The sequence below is a fragment of the Prinia subflava genome, chromosome 10 (assembly GCF_021018805.1).
Source record: "Prinia subflava isolate CZ2003 ecotype Zambia chromosome 10, Cam_Psub_1.2, whole genome shotgun sequence".
Lineage (NCBI taxonomy): Eukaryota > Metazoa > Chordata > Aves > Passeriformes > Cisticolidae > Prinia > Prinia subflava.
The window spans coordinates 27,791,632-27,803,811 of record NC_086256.1 but is presented as its reverse complement, the minus strand read 5'-3'; the positions used below and the strand labels follow the sequence as shown (position 1 = coordinate 27,803,811).

Below are 12,180 nucleotides of genomic sequence, written 5' to 3'. Positions count from 1 at the left end.
TTCAACCTCTCCAAGCTGGGAAGAAATCAGAAAGCATCTTGCTGTGCTTATCCTAATGCACACCAGCTGCAGTACCAGCTCCAAGTGCGAAGTTTGACCCTCACTGGCCCCAGGGCAGCCGCTGAGAGTCACTGAGCAGTTCTGCTTCGCTCAGGCTGCTGCTCACTGGAAACAAGGACGCCTCAGACCCGAGCACTCTGGAGCTGTCTACAGTTTCAGGAAGGCAACGCTGCAGTAGTTTGTGGTCCTGATGTAATCATAACCCTGAGGGTTTGGGTTTAGGTGTCCCTCTCCCGATCCTTTGGAAGGGTGGGAGAAATTTATAAGCTTTTCAAAACCTATGTACAAATAAATTATGTTAATTCCCATAAACTGTTGAATTCCTACATATTACTAAAATAATTTCACTCTATTGCTACAGCTTACATGAATAAGCAGCACTCTAAAAAAAAAAACCAAGCACTTGTACAATTCAATACCCTGTCTCTGCAAAGAAAAGTTCAACCAGACAGAGAAGTCTTTATTGTTACCAAAAGTACAGAAAGGGGTGGGGAATAAAAAGGAAATAAATCCAGACACAGTTTCCATGTCCGTTTATAGGACTTGCATGTAGGGTAATAAACCAGTTCAACACTAAAATACATAAATGAATATTAACCAGAGAATAATACCAAACAAAAAAATTACATGAAGGAAATTGAAATTAGTTTTTAAATAAATTTTCCAGCAATACAAAAGTTGTCTCAAAGTCCCATGAATAACTTTTAGGTAAAATACATAAAAACTACATTCTGAAATGACTGCTTCAAAGAGATCTTTTTCTGCTCAACTAAATGATCATCTCTATTTAATACTGACCTTAAACAAAGAGACTGAGCTCAAAGGGTGAAATGCCAAAGAACTTCTGAGGAGACAGCACTGATGGCAGTTATCTGCAGGTTATCTGCAGGCTGGACAAGGCTTTGAGAATCTTAAGATTGTTGGAAAAAAGGTGGAAGACTGCAGAATCAACAGAACTAATCTTAATCTCATGGTTATTGGATTGCTCCCGGGGAGATACAGACATCCTACACAGGTCCATTCAGGGCTGGCTTGCCAGGCCCCTCCTTGGGTGAGCGATTACGATACAAACACCATTGTGTTCTGACATTTCAATCCCACACCAAGGGCCCATCTCATTCTTTACTCACATATCCAAAAAGAAAAAAAAAGTACACAAGAGAAGGCACAGCAGAACTGCTTCAGATGAGAACCTAAGAGGGAGCACAAAAGGAAACAGTACACTCCAAACTCCTGGAAGAAACTGGACGGGGGGATGGATACAGGACCTGACACCACTCTCTTCTACAAGCACTGTTCCTACAAGAAGACACTGAAGAGAACTGACAGATCAGAAAATGCATGAGAAAGCACCGGAAAGGAGGGAATGGAAACAAAGAGAAAACCACTGCCACAGAAAAAAGGAACATGAGAAACCAACACATTTATTACTGAACACACCAAGGATGGCATTGAAAGGCACAATAGACAGCAAACCAAGAGGTCAACACAGTTAAGAGCACTGCACTTTAGAAAGAGTGGGAGATATGAAAGCAGAACATGCTTAATGAAGATAAACAAAAATCTGAAGATATTTAAACCAGGACTGGGAAAAAAAGAATAATGGTGAGAGAAGCAGGATATAAAAATGAAGAGAATTAGAAAGGTGGGAAGGTGAGAGAAATGTAATGAACTTTTGAGGAACTGGCATGGAGAGGAGAAAAAAGGAAGAAAAGAAACATATGTATTGGTTCAATTGTAATTTTTTTTCAAATATCCTTGGTAAGGTTTCTTTTCTTACTAGCACAGACTTGGTAAGAAAAGAGGAAACTCAGAAGTCATGGCACTGGAAGAAGGAAACAGGAGAGGAAGCTGAATTGTGCAGATTCAGAGAAGGAAGACAATGTGAACAAGAGATCACTACTGCTATTTTCACTAACAATTAGTGGTTATGGAAAAAAAACCCAGTATGCACAGGGAACAGAACTCCTCAAGACTCTGTTTCTTATAAAAACACAAGGGATATTAAACTAAAGGGATACTACAAAAGAAAAGAAGAAGGTTTGCTAAGAGTATGGAATGAAACAAGTTACTGACTTCAAGGGGATATTCTCAAGTGTTTTATCCACATAGTGGCAGATTTTGCTACAAACTGGGTACACAGTGCACAAGGACAACATTTCATGCAGTTTAAGCAAAAATAAGGCACCCGTGCCAATTAAAGAAGCCATCTTTTCCTTTCTTTATACCTAGATCTTTCTTGCCTTATTCAGGCAGAAAGTTAATGGGCTTATCTTGTAAAGCAAAGTGAACTGGGAGCCTGGTACAGGCTAAAGGAATTTTGCCTGTTCTTTTTGCTTTATTAGTTTTACCTATGTCATACTATAAGCAACACCCTCCTCCCAAGCAGAACGAGAAGGGATGGAAACACCCGTGAACAGTCGGATCAGTCTCAGTCCTGTGCTGGATGTTGCTCCCCAGAGGCAAATGTGTGAATCTGTTCTTGCCTTTCCCTGGAGGAGAACAGTGGGACTGGATCCCTTCACCTTCTTACCAGTGCAGATTCCACTGGGGCTCAAGGGGACCCTGTCCCAGAGTCCCTCTGCCCCCACACCTCACACAGCGCACACCTGGCTGTGGAGGAAATGGACACAGACACAAATAATCGGGTTTGGGGATGGTTTTTCCTGTTTGTAAAAATATTTCAAGTTTCCAGGTATAAAAGGTGACTTTTGAATCTCAAAAGACCCTCTGGAGCTCCTGTCTGCGCAGCTAAAGCTCCGCACTGCTGGCAGTAACAGACACAGGTGGACAGGCACGGGCAGACCCAGTCAAGCAAATTGTTTTGCTGAGCCAGTCCACTGAAAGTGATGGAAATTATATTTAAAGATGCCAGAAACACTTTGCATGTCTTCTCAAATACCACAAAATACAATTTATTATGCTGTGCTGGAGTCTGGAATAAAAATAATGTTAATCTACTCGTTTTTCCGGAATCCAAGTTCTTACATACTGCATTACCCCATTTAAATGAGAGTTAAAAATATCCATACTACATTATTCTAAGACTTGTTTTGGTTATCTATATGGGCTTTCAAAATGCTTTTTGATACAAGAGTGACATATTCTTTCTTTGGCCAGAGCATATTTTGAGAAAATTTTGCCTTTCAACACTATCAGAGGCAGGCAATGTACTGACCTTCCTCAGGACTGAGGACAAATTCCAGCACAACAAACAAACGCATGACATGTTTGTCCAAAAAGCTCCACATCTCCAGAATCTACAGCTGACACTGCAGAACGAGGCAGGTCCTCCCTCCACCTTCTTCCCATGCTCATTTATACAATAAGCTTTCCAAAGAAATGTAAAAGAAGTGAACACCAGCAATGCCCAAGGAGCTCATGAATGTTAGCTGCTCTGAGTGATCTAATTTTAGATAATATTCAGTATTTTGTCATGTAATACAAGTAGTATATATACCAGAATAATTCACATTCCAATCATCATTACTTTGCAAAATAATTAAAACAAAAAAAACCCTTCATAAGTAAAAGAAATTAAATAAAATTTGATCTGCCTTAAGCTAGACAACAACTATCTAAAACAACTTCAAGAATACTAAGGCAGTACAAAAAAAAAAAAAAAGAGCAATCAAGATACACCACACACTTGCAAATAGAAGAGCATTTAAAAATTTCAAAGCATGTGCCACTACCTCTAGCTGTTAACCAGGAAGATAAATGACATAAACACACATCCATCAAATGTCAAAAAAGCCAGTAGAAAACACAAATGTGTTTCCTGAGTTCTATGATTAAATCACTGGCACCAGTCAGCTACTAAATTTGCATCCAAATTATAGTGAAGATTTCTCTATAAATGAAACATTTCTGAATCTAATTCTTTCCAACTGTATACTGAGAATGGACATTTACCGCATCCTTTTGCTATGAAAAGACACGGCAACTTGCAAAAGTGTCTCTGCTTCATCACAAGTGATGGAGAAGTGATAAAAAAAAATAAAACTGTTCCTAAAAAGAGACTAGTGGTTCTACTGACAGTGAAATGCATTGAATGTCTTCCTCTGCTGCATCACGTGCCAGGAGGTACTCTGAGGAAAGCTACTGAAATGAATGTTGTGACAGCTAGTGTAACTTGATTCATTGTTCGTGAAGAAATCAGAGTACAAAGGCACAGAGAATGCATCCATTTATTAAGGAGATGCACACAAGGGTTTGCCTATCCATTCACAAGTTCTGTATTTTCTTTTGACTTCAAAGATCTTCGCATTTATGACAGAGTAGAAAATACCCCAGTTTCTAGAATCAATAAAGTACTCCTGCATTTTCTTTCCTTGGCCTTCAAAACAAGAGTTCGTTCACTCATTCCACCTCCAGTTACCAGAAACTGCACATTAGAAGATTTCAATTCTTGCAGCCCATAATAAATCCATTCAGCAGAAAATTCTTGAGGTCCTGTCCCATCTCACAAGGAACACTCCACGGTGAGGGAGTCTTCTTAGAGCTTACAGGCAATCCTCCCAGCCAAGTACAAGAACCAGAGCTGCCAATTTTGAGAAAGAAAGCAGCTTTCAACCTCTCCACACGACCAGGACATATGAGCAGAAAAGCAACCTCATCTGCAGGATGACTGCTATTTCCTTTCAAAGCACAGTAAAGTGCATGAAAACTTCAGGGAAAATGTTCCAAATGCCACATTCTCACCCCTGATGCCTCTGCTCAGAATTGCATTCAGAAGGAGCACCTAAGAAGTGTCTCAATAACACCACAAGATGTCAAAAAACCCCAGACACAAAACCCTCAAGACAAGCTGAACAGTGACCATCAGCTCTGTTTCTCACCTGGCACTACAAAGGCAGATACCAGGACTCTGCTGAAAGACATTTTCTTCATCTACTAAATGTAGCAATAAGATATTTTCTCATATTTAAATAACACCATCCCTTCAAAAGTTTTCTGTTTCATTATGAGAACTCCACCTGGTGCATTGCCATGGATGTGACTTAGTGAGAAATTCTGTCACCAGTGAGAAGTGCTCTTAGGAAACTAAACCAGCCAGAATTTCTGCTAGCATTCACTAAGTTTCAATTGACCTGGTATAACTGATTAGTTCATTTATTTGCTCTATTCTTTCTCTAGCATATTGACAAAGGTTTCAGACTTAGGCATACAAGTAATTTCATTCTCAATGGAGCAGTCCATTAAAGCCTATTATATCATTAGCACAATGATACACATCTATCTTGCAAGCACTTACATCTGTGGATAAATTTTACACTTCTGTCCTGATCCAGCCACATGCCTAATATATTGACTGCACTGGAAAGTTTTCTTTCTGCACTCAACTACCAAAGTCCTTCTGTTATCATTACTGTAGCACTACACCTGATCTCATATTACCACTCATATTGATTTGAATAGCATGAATTAGTTTAAGCACATCAACAGCAGAGTTAAACAGTTCTGCTGTACTGATAGAAAGTGGCTCTCTGATGTAAATTTTCAAGGTGGAGTTGAGCAGATTTAGCAGCCCCACAGTGATGAAGGAATCCAAATATTCCTTGCTACCTTCTCTAGCAATCATGTCACTCTGTCATAGATGCAGTGCTCACCAGACTGCATCACAAGCCAGTTCAATTCACTAACCTAGCAGAAAATTAATACTTTTTCTTTTATGGTGACTTTTCTTTCAGTTTATTAGGCTGCTGCCCGGACAGTCAAAGTGGGAGGAAAGAAGCAGCAGCACACCACACCATTCACTCACCTCCCAGAGATGGCAATACAGAATAGATCCAGTGCTGGGTGCACTGACACTCCTGATTTCAAACCTAACTGGAAACACGTTAATGGACTGCAGCTTCATCTGAGCACTGCAAAGTCAATGGGACTAAACACATTGAGGACTTTATCCACAAGTCTGCTTGAAACAAGGAAACTGCTCTAGCAGAAAGCAGCTGCACGTCTGGTAGAGGGGTGAAAGGAGATGCAAAGTTCATTACATCCAAGTCACCAAAACCTTCAGTACAGATGTAGCAACTCCAAGATTAGATTTCTATTCATTTAAGGGATGCCTTTGCTGTGGTGACACAAACTGCCAATAAAGTTATTTCAAGACATAAAAAACATGATCCACATTGGGACTGGTTTATCAGTAAAGCATTCAAACCTGAGCTATGCACCAAAGCTCAGTAAAACAAACCCACACAAACAAGATGTTCTATAATTTTAAAATCACTTTCAGTCACCACCACACCCAGCCTAGGCAGCCTACAAGATGATCCATGCCCATCAGCAACACAGAATCCTAGAACGGTTTGGGCTGGAAGGGACTTTAAAGATTATTTAGTTCCAACTCACGGATACATTCCACTATCCCAGGGTGCTCCAAGCCCCATTCAGCCTGGCATTGAGCACTTCCAGGGACGGAGCAGCCACAGCTTCCCTGGGCACCCTGTGCCAGAGTCTCACCACCCTCACAGGGAGAACTTCTTCCCAACGCCTAAGCTAAACCCAGTCTCTCAGTTTGAAGCCATTCCCTCTTGTCCTACCTCTGCAGTTCCCAAGGAAGAGTCCCTCTCTGGTTTCCTTGTAGGTCCCTTCAGATACTGAACATGCTGTGAGGTCTCCAAGCAATCTTCTCTGAACAGCCCCAAGGTTCTCAGCCTGTCTTCACAGGAGAGGTGCTCCAGTTCTCTTAGTAACTTTGTGGCCTCCTCTGGACTTCCCCCAACAGCTCCAGGTCCTTTCTATGCCAGGACACCAGAACTGCAGGCAGCACCCCAGGTGAGGTGTCATGAGTGGACCAGAGGGGCACAGTCACCTCTCTCAAGATGCTGCCCACACTCCTTTGGATGCACACAATTTCCAGGGTACCCTGGCCCCTTGCAGAAATGTGCCATTAATACATAAATTAAGTTGCTCTGCTTAGTGGGAGCAGGGTATCTTCTGTTTAAAGCAGCGTCACTCACAGAAACCAAAGCCTTCGACAGTTTACAGTGTTCACGTGGCCACACCCTCAGTTGTATTTAATTATCTCAAACATTACCTAATGAAACTGTTGCAGCAACCAGAACTATAGCAAAGAGACGGCAAAACTTAGCAGACAGCCTGAGAGAACATGAGAACTTACATACAAAGCAGTGAATCACTCACAGCTCCACAGGTTTGTCCCACAAACACTTTTGGTCATCGTACTTTGAGTTTTCAAATCAGTATAACAGTTGAAGCAGCTCAAGATGATAAACCACCCCGTGCCCTCAGAAATGACCAACAGAGTGTTAAATTTTCGGTTTCAAGACAGTGGATTGTTCATCTACACAATAAAGGTATTTGACAGACAAACCTCTACCTGCAAACTTACACAATGTGCCAGGAGATGCTCGGCTGCTGAGCTACAGCTTATATCCAGAGACAGAAACAATGAGAGAATCAGAAAATCGTCAAGCTTGAAGAGACCTTTATGATCACCAAGTCCAATCATTCACCGCCTGCACCCCTTAAACCACTAAACCACATCGCCAGATCCAGACACATCCTAAACAGCTCTGGGGATGGTGACTCCACCACCTCCCTGGGCAATCTACTCCAGTGCCTGACCACCCCAACTGTTCCACAAAAACTACACCGACAGCAGGCAATATACCACACAAAACTGCATCCACAGGAAAAAATAAAAACCAAACCAAACCCCAACACGGTCATACTCGGACAGAAGCCTTTATGCCTCCAACAGTCACAGTGAATGGCAGCGATGAAGGCAGAGAACGCCCGGGGTAGATGTTCCCGGGGATGTCAGGAGGACTTTGAGCGGGCAGTCACCGAGCGATGCCGCAATGCCGGGACAGGACGCCTTGGCACAGCACAGGCACGAGCAAAGCGCACATTTAAACTTTAAAAGCGCCGTCCCGGTGCTCGGGGCGGCTCCGAGGGCAGCGGGGCCACCCCGGGCTCTGTTTCTGTTTCTCCACAGAAACACCGGGGCTCGGCGGTTTCCGCCACAACGCGAAAAGACAACAGCGAAACGGAGCACCCCAACCCTCTCCCTTCATCCGCCACCCCCCGGTACGACAAGCAGCGGAAAACAAATTAAAACTAGAAAGAGACTTAACGGGAGAAGCGGATGCCGCGGAGACGCCGGAGCCGGGCGGAGCGGCCGAGCCAAGTGACAGCCGGCAGCTCCTCGGGCCGGGCCCGCCCCGGCCCCACCTCGCCCGACGCCCCGGCGGGGCGGCACCGCCGGCCGAGCGCGGCCTGGGGCGGCGGCGCGGGCGCTCCCGCCGCCTCCTCACCTGGCTGACGGCCGCTGCGCCGGCGGCAGGTCGCGGCACATCCCGCGGAGGGCGGGCGGAGGGAGGGCGGCTCGAGCCCGGTGCGCGGCCCCTCAGCGGGCCCTCAGCGCCGCCATTACCGGCCCGCAACTGACACGGAGCGGCGGCGCCGCACCGGAAACTCTCGCGAGAACCGGCCCGCCGCCGACCTTCCCAGCATGGCGCCGTCCCGCCGGGCACCCCCGGCGCCGGCCGCCATCTTGGGTGCGGCGCGGCTGCCCTGCCGTCCCTCAGCCTCGGGAGAGCGTCGTTCTCCGGTGTTTCCCTCGAAGCTTTTCTTTTCCCCCTCACGGTTCTACAGGCTCGACCTGCCGGGTCAGTCTCCTTTGCTTTTTATGTGCAGAGCCCTGGTGTTGGTGCAAGGCCAGGTCTTGGCAATGCTAATTAAACCCAGTGCTGATGTTGGCATTCCTGAAGCGGCTCCAGCCGAAACTAGGGCACCGCTTTTTAGTCATTTGTGTTCATAGCTAAGTCATCTTTAGAAAAAGATTTTTTTTTTAATTAATTTTTTTTCCGATAAAAGCGTCTCCAATTACAGTCTCCCAAATTTAAATTTACATAAACATTTGCTGAACTTCAGAGACATGACTGGGTACCGCGGGCTTCATTTCACTTTTAACACTCATTATAGACACGGAAGAATTTGTTAGTACACCGACTTCTAATGCACAGATTCCACCCTGAAGATGCATTAAAACCACCCACGCTTCAAAAATAGGTCTAAGATATTATCCAGCCATAGCAAAATTATTTCCACTGAAGAAGGAAAGTTATTAGAATAGGAAAAAAGGAATCTCTTCCTACAGTTATTTTGGGAATGTTCCCTTCAGGGCCTGTCTACAACTTTCCCAGTCTGGTTTTCAGTCATTAGTGTGATTGTTTAGTGCCAAATTTCTTGGGGGAGCACGGGGGTGGAGAGTTATCTACCCCAAACACTAAAGGATCATAGTAACTTCTGGAGCTGCTTATTTCAGGGGTTTTGTTTTGTTTTATTTCACTAAAAAGGATTAACTTATTTTTACATAGCCTCTCCTCTAGTAAATGGCCAACATTTTGCAAGTAAGTTATTCCAGTATGGGAACATCATATGAAAACAGCCTAAATACTGAGAGATTACAGCTATAAGTTTAGGCAATGCAGAACTTAATCACGTCACAATTACAGGATACTCATTTAGCCTTAATTTTGGTCTTTTACATACACAAACTAATTACAGAGTACTTTTTCCTGCATAAGCATACCTTCTTTGAAAGAAGAGGTAAGCTCGAGATGTCAGTGGTTAAACCTTTGGAAGTTATTTTGTTTTGCCAGATGAGGAGGAAAAAATGCCTGAACATGGAAAGACAAGCACAGGTCCACTGGGAAAGAGTGGTAAGTAGTGCCAAAGTCTCTCCTGAGCCCTCAAAGAGCGAACTTGCTCCTCCCAAATGCAGGGGACTGTAAGTAATAATAATAATAATGGCAATTTCAGTCAATGAAAACAATATTACTGCAATGTATGGAAGCCCTCATTGCAGACTAGGGCAAATTAAATTATTACGTTCCCCATCATCACATATGTTTGTATAAATTTACTGCTTAATATTGCTGGACTGGCAGCCTATTTAAATTATTCAGCACTTTCGTAATGTACTGCCTCTTTAATTATGCTTTGAAACATGGTTTCTCTTTTCTGCTTGGAAGCAGTTAGTCTAGTTCCACGCTCCTCCTTCTCATCACCAGGCAAACTAAGCATCACATTAGGATTTTCTCAAACATGGAAATCATTTGGTTTCAGCCAAATAAAATTAAAAGGCACTGCAAATAAAATTAAAAGGCAGTGCTTGTATTCTGGTTTTGCTCCTATTCGTTCTCTGTATCTGCCAGTGGAACCTAACTGCAACACTTTAGATTACACCTGCAAAGATTCCCTTGCAGCGAGGGGAAAGCTCTGATGGGCAAGAGGGGAGAGAGAAAAAGAGAAATTCTCGTGGAAAAGGCAATCACGGTGTGAAATTCTCGGCGATGAGAAATAAAGCAAGCGGTTACCTGCAAACAGGCACAGCTGAGGGGACGGCGGGGGTTGGACACTCTCCAGCGGGACGAGCTCCCTACAGGGAAAGGCAAGGCAGGGAACAGCAGCGAGCGCTGCCCCAGCGCTGGAGGGGCTGCACGGAGACGCACAGAAAGTTAGGAGTAATGAGCCACATCCTCATCTTTCACTAACTCGGTTATTGCAGCTTTAAGAGGGAGGTTTGGAAAGTTTTCCACTCCACACTGCTCTTGCACACCCCTTCTAAAATTAGAAAGGGGCAGCTGGCTCCTGCAGCCAAGAGCCCCCAGCCTCCCTCCCCCCTTTTCCCTGATTGACGTGGCTCCCAAGAGCCACGGAGGAATTTGGGGAAGGGTGCTTCCACCTGTTGGACATGGAATGAGATTTTCCAGGCATACAATTATAAATCCAACTGTCAGGAGCTGACAATAAAACAGGACACAGGACAGCTGTGAGGACTAGAGGACACCCCCCTCCCTTCTCTGGACTCCTACGACTTTGCAGTCCATCTGACAGCAGAAACAATGCATGAAAAATTGTGCTTATAAAAGAAAGGCATCACTTCACATTTCTTCCCACAGTTTTCTAACTGTACCACAGGGTCCTAACACAGAATCTGGCAAGTTCATATTTCATTACACCCCTCCAAAACCAGATTCCTTTTCCTAAATACAGCTTGCTGGCAGTGGCTCTGCAGATGGTGCATATAGCTGTGGCCTGTACAGCAAATAATTTTATGCCTGCCTTAACATGGAGCTCTCACCTTACCTTTTGCACTCAGTTTGAGCTGAACTTTTCATTCAAAACAAATACAGTTTTCAAAAACAAGGATATGAAAGCCACAACTTTTTTTTTTTTTAATTTGCAGAAAGTATGATTTTGTTGATGTGAAAAAATGGGGGTAAAAATTATTTCCTTTTTCCAAACCTGCTCAGCATGCTCCAAACTCAGCACAGCACAGCGTGACTCAGAGCAGGGTGTGAGACAAGGTAACAGCAGCTGGGCAGTGCTTTCTTCTGGCTCCCTTTCACAACACCACTGCTGAAGGCAGGAGGTATTTCCATCCTGCAGGTGCCCACCGGTGACACAGGAGCAGCAGGAGAGGGGCCACACTCCCCCTTCCACCTGCAGCTCTGTCTGCTCACAGCCCAAGGAGCACTTTGACCATTTCCAGTCCAATTTGCAGAGTGCTGCAAATCTTGTCTGCAGCTTGGTGTGTAGCTGGTTCAGCCCCCCTCCAAAAGATCATGTTCTACTCAAATTTTTTTTTTTTTTTTGCTAAGGGCCACAGAAGAAGAAAAATCCCCTTTTTGGTCTCAAGGCCAGATCTGGTGTCTTTGCTAAAACCACATTTTTTCTGTCACAAACTAATTTCCTGATCTGCTGACAAGTCAGGGGGGACACTTCAACTTCACAAGTGAGATTTTTCAAGAAGGAGCCAAACTATTTTACAGTTTGGAAAACATCAAATGACTCCGTTTGCCCCAGGCAACAAAATAATTATACAAGGAGGATAGTAATCAGCTGCCTGTGAGGAACACAGACAGACATTACTCTTCACCTCGGCTGAGTAGGAGTTGCTTAATGAGATCTGCATTAAGTACCTGTGGATATTTAATGAGAGCCTTTTAAGGACAAAGCCACAAAAAGCTGCAAAAGCACCTGATGCTTCAAGAGCAGGAAGAGTCTTCTAATCCTGAGCCTTTCCCCCTCCTATGGAAGGGGAACTGCCTATACCATCTTCTATTTCACCTTTTTCAA

General features: G+C 44.1%; 1 protein-coding gene across 6 annotated transcripts in view; it reads right to left on the bottom strand.

Annotated features, from left to right (window-relative positions):
- CEP350 (centrosomal protein 350) overlaps positions 1-9,237 on the bottom strand; it is a 71,273-nt gene extending 62,036 nt beyond the window's left edge. For all 6 annotated transcript variants that reach the window (XM_063406589.1, XM_063406591.1, XM_063406590.1 and 3 more), the window contains exon 1: positions 8,349-9,237. The gene's annotated coding sequence lies outside the window, so the exon portion shown is untranslated. The remainder of the gene's footprint in view (positions 1-8,348) is intronic.
- Between the last annotated feature and the right edge of the window lie 2,943 nt (positions 9,238-12,180).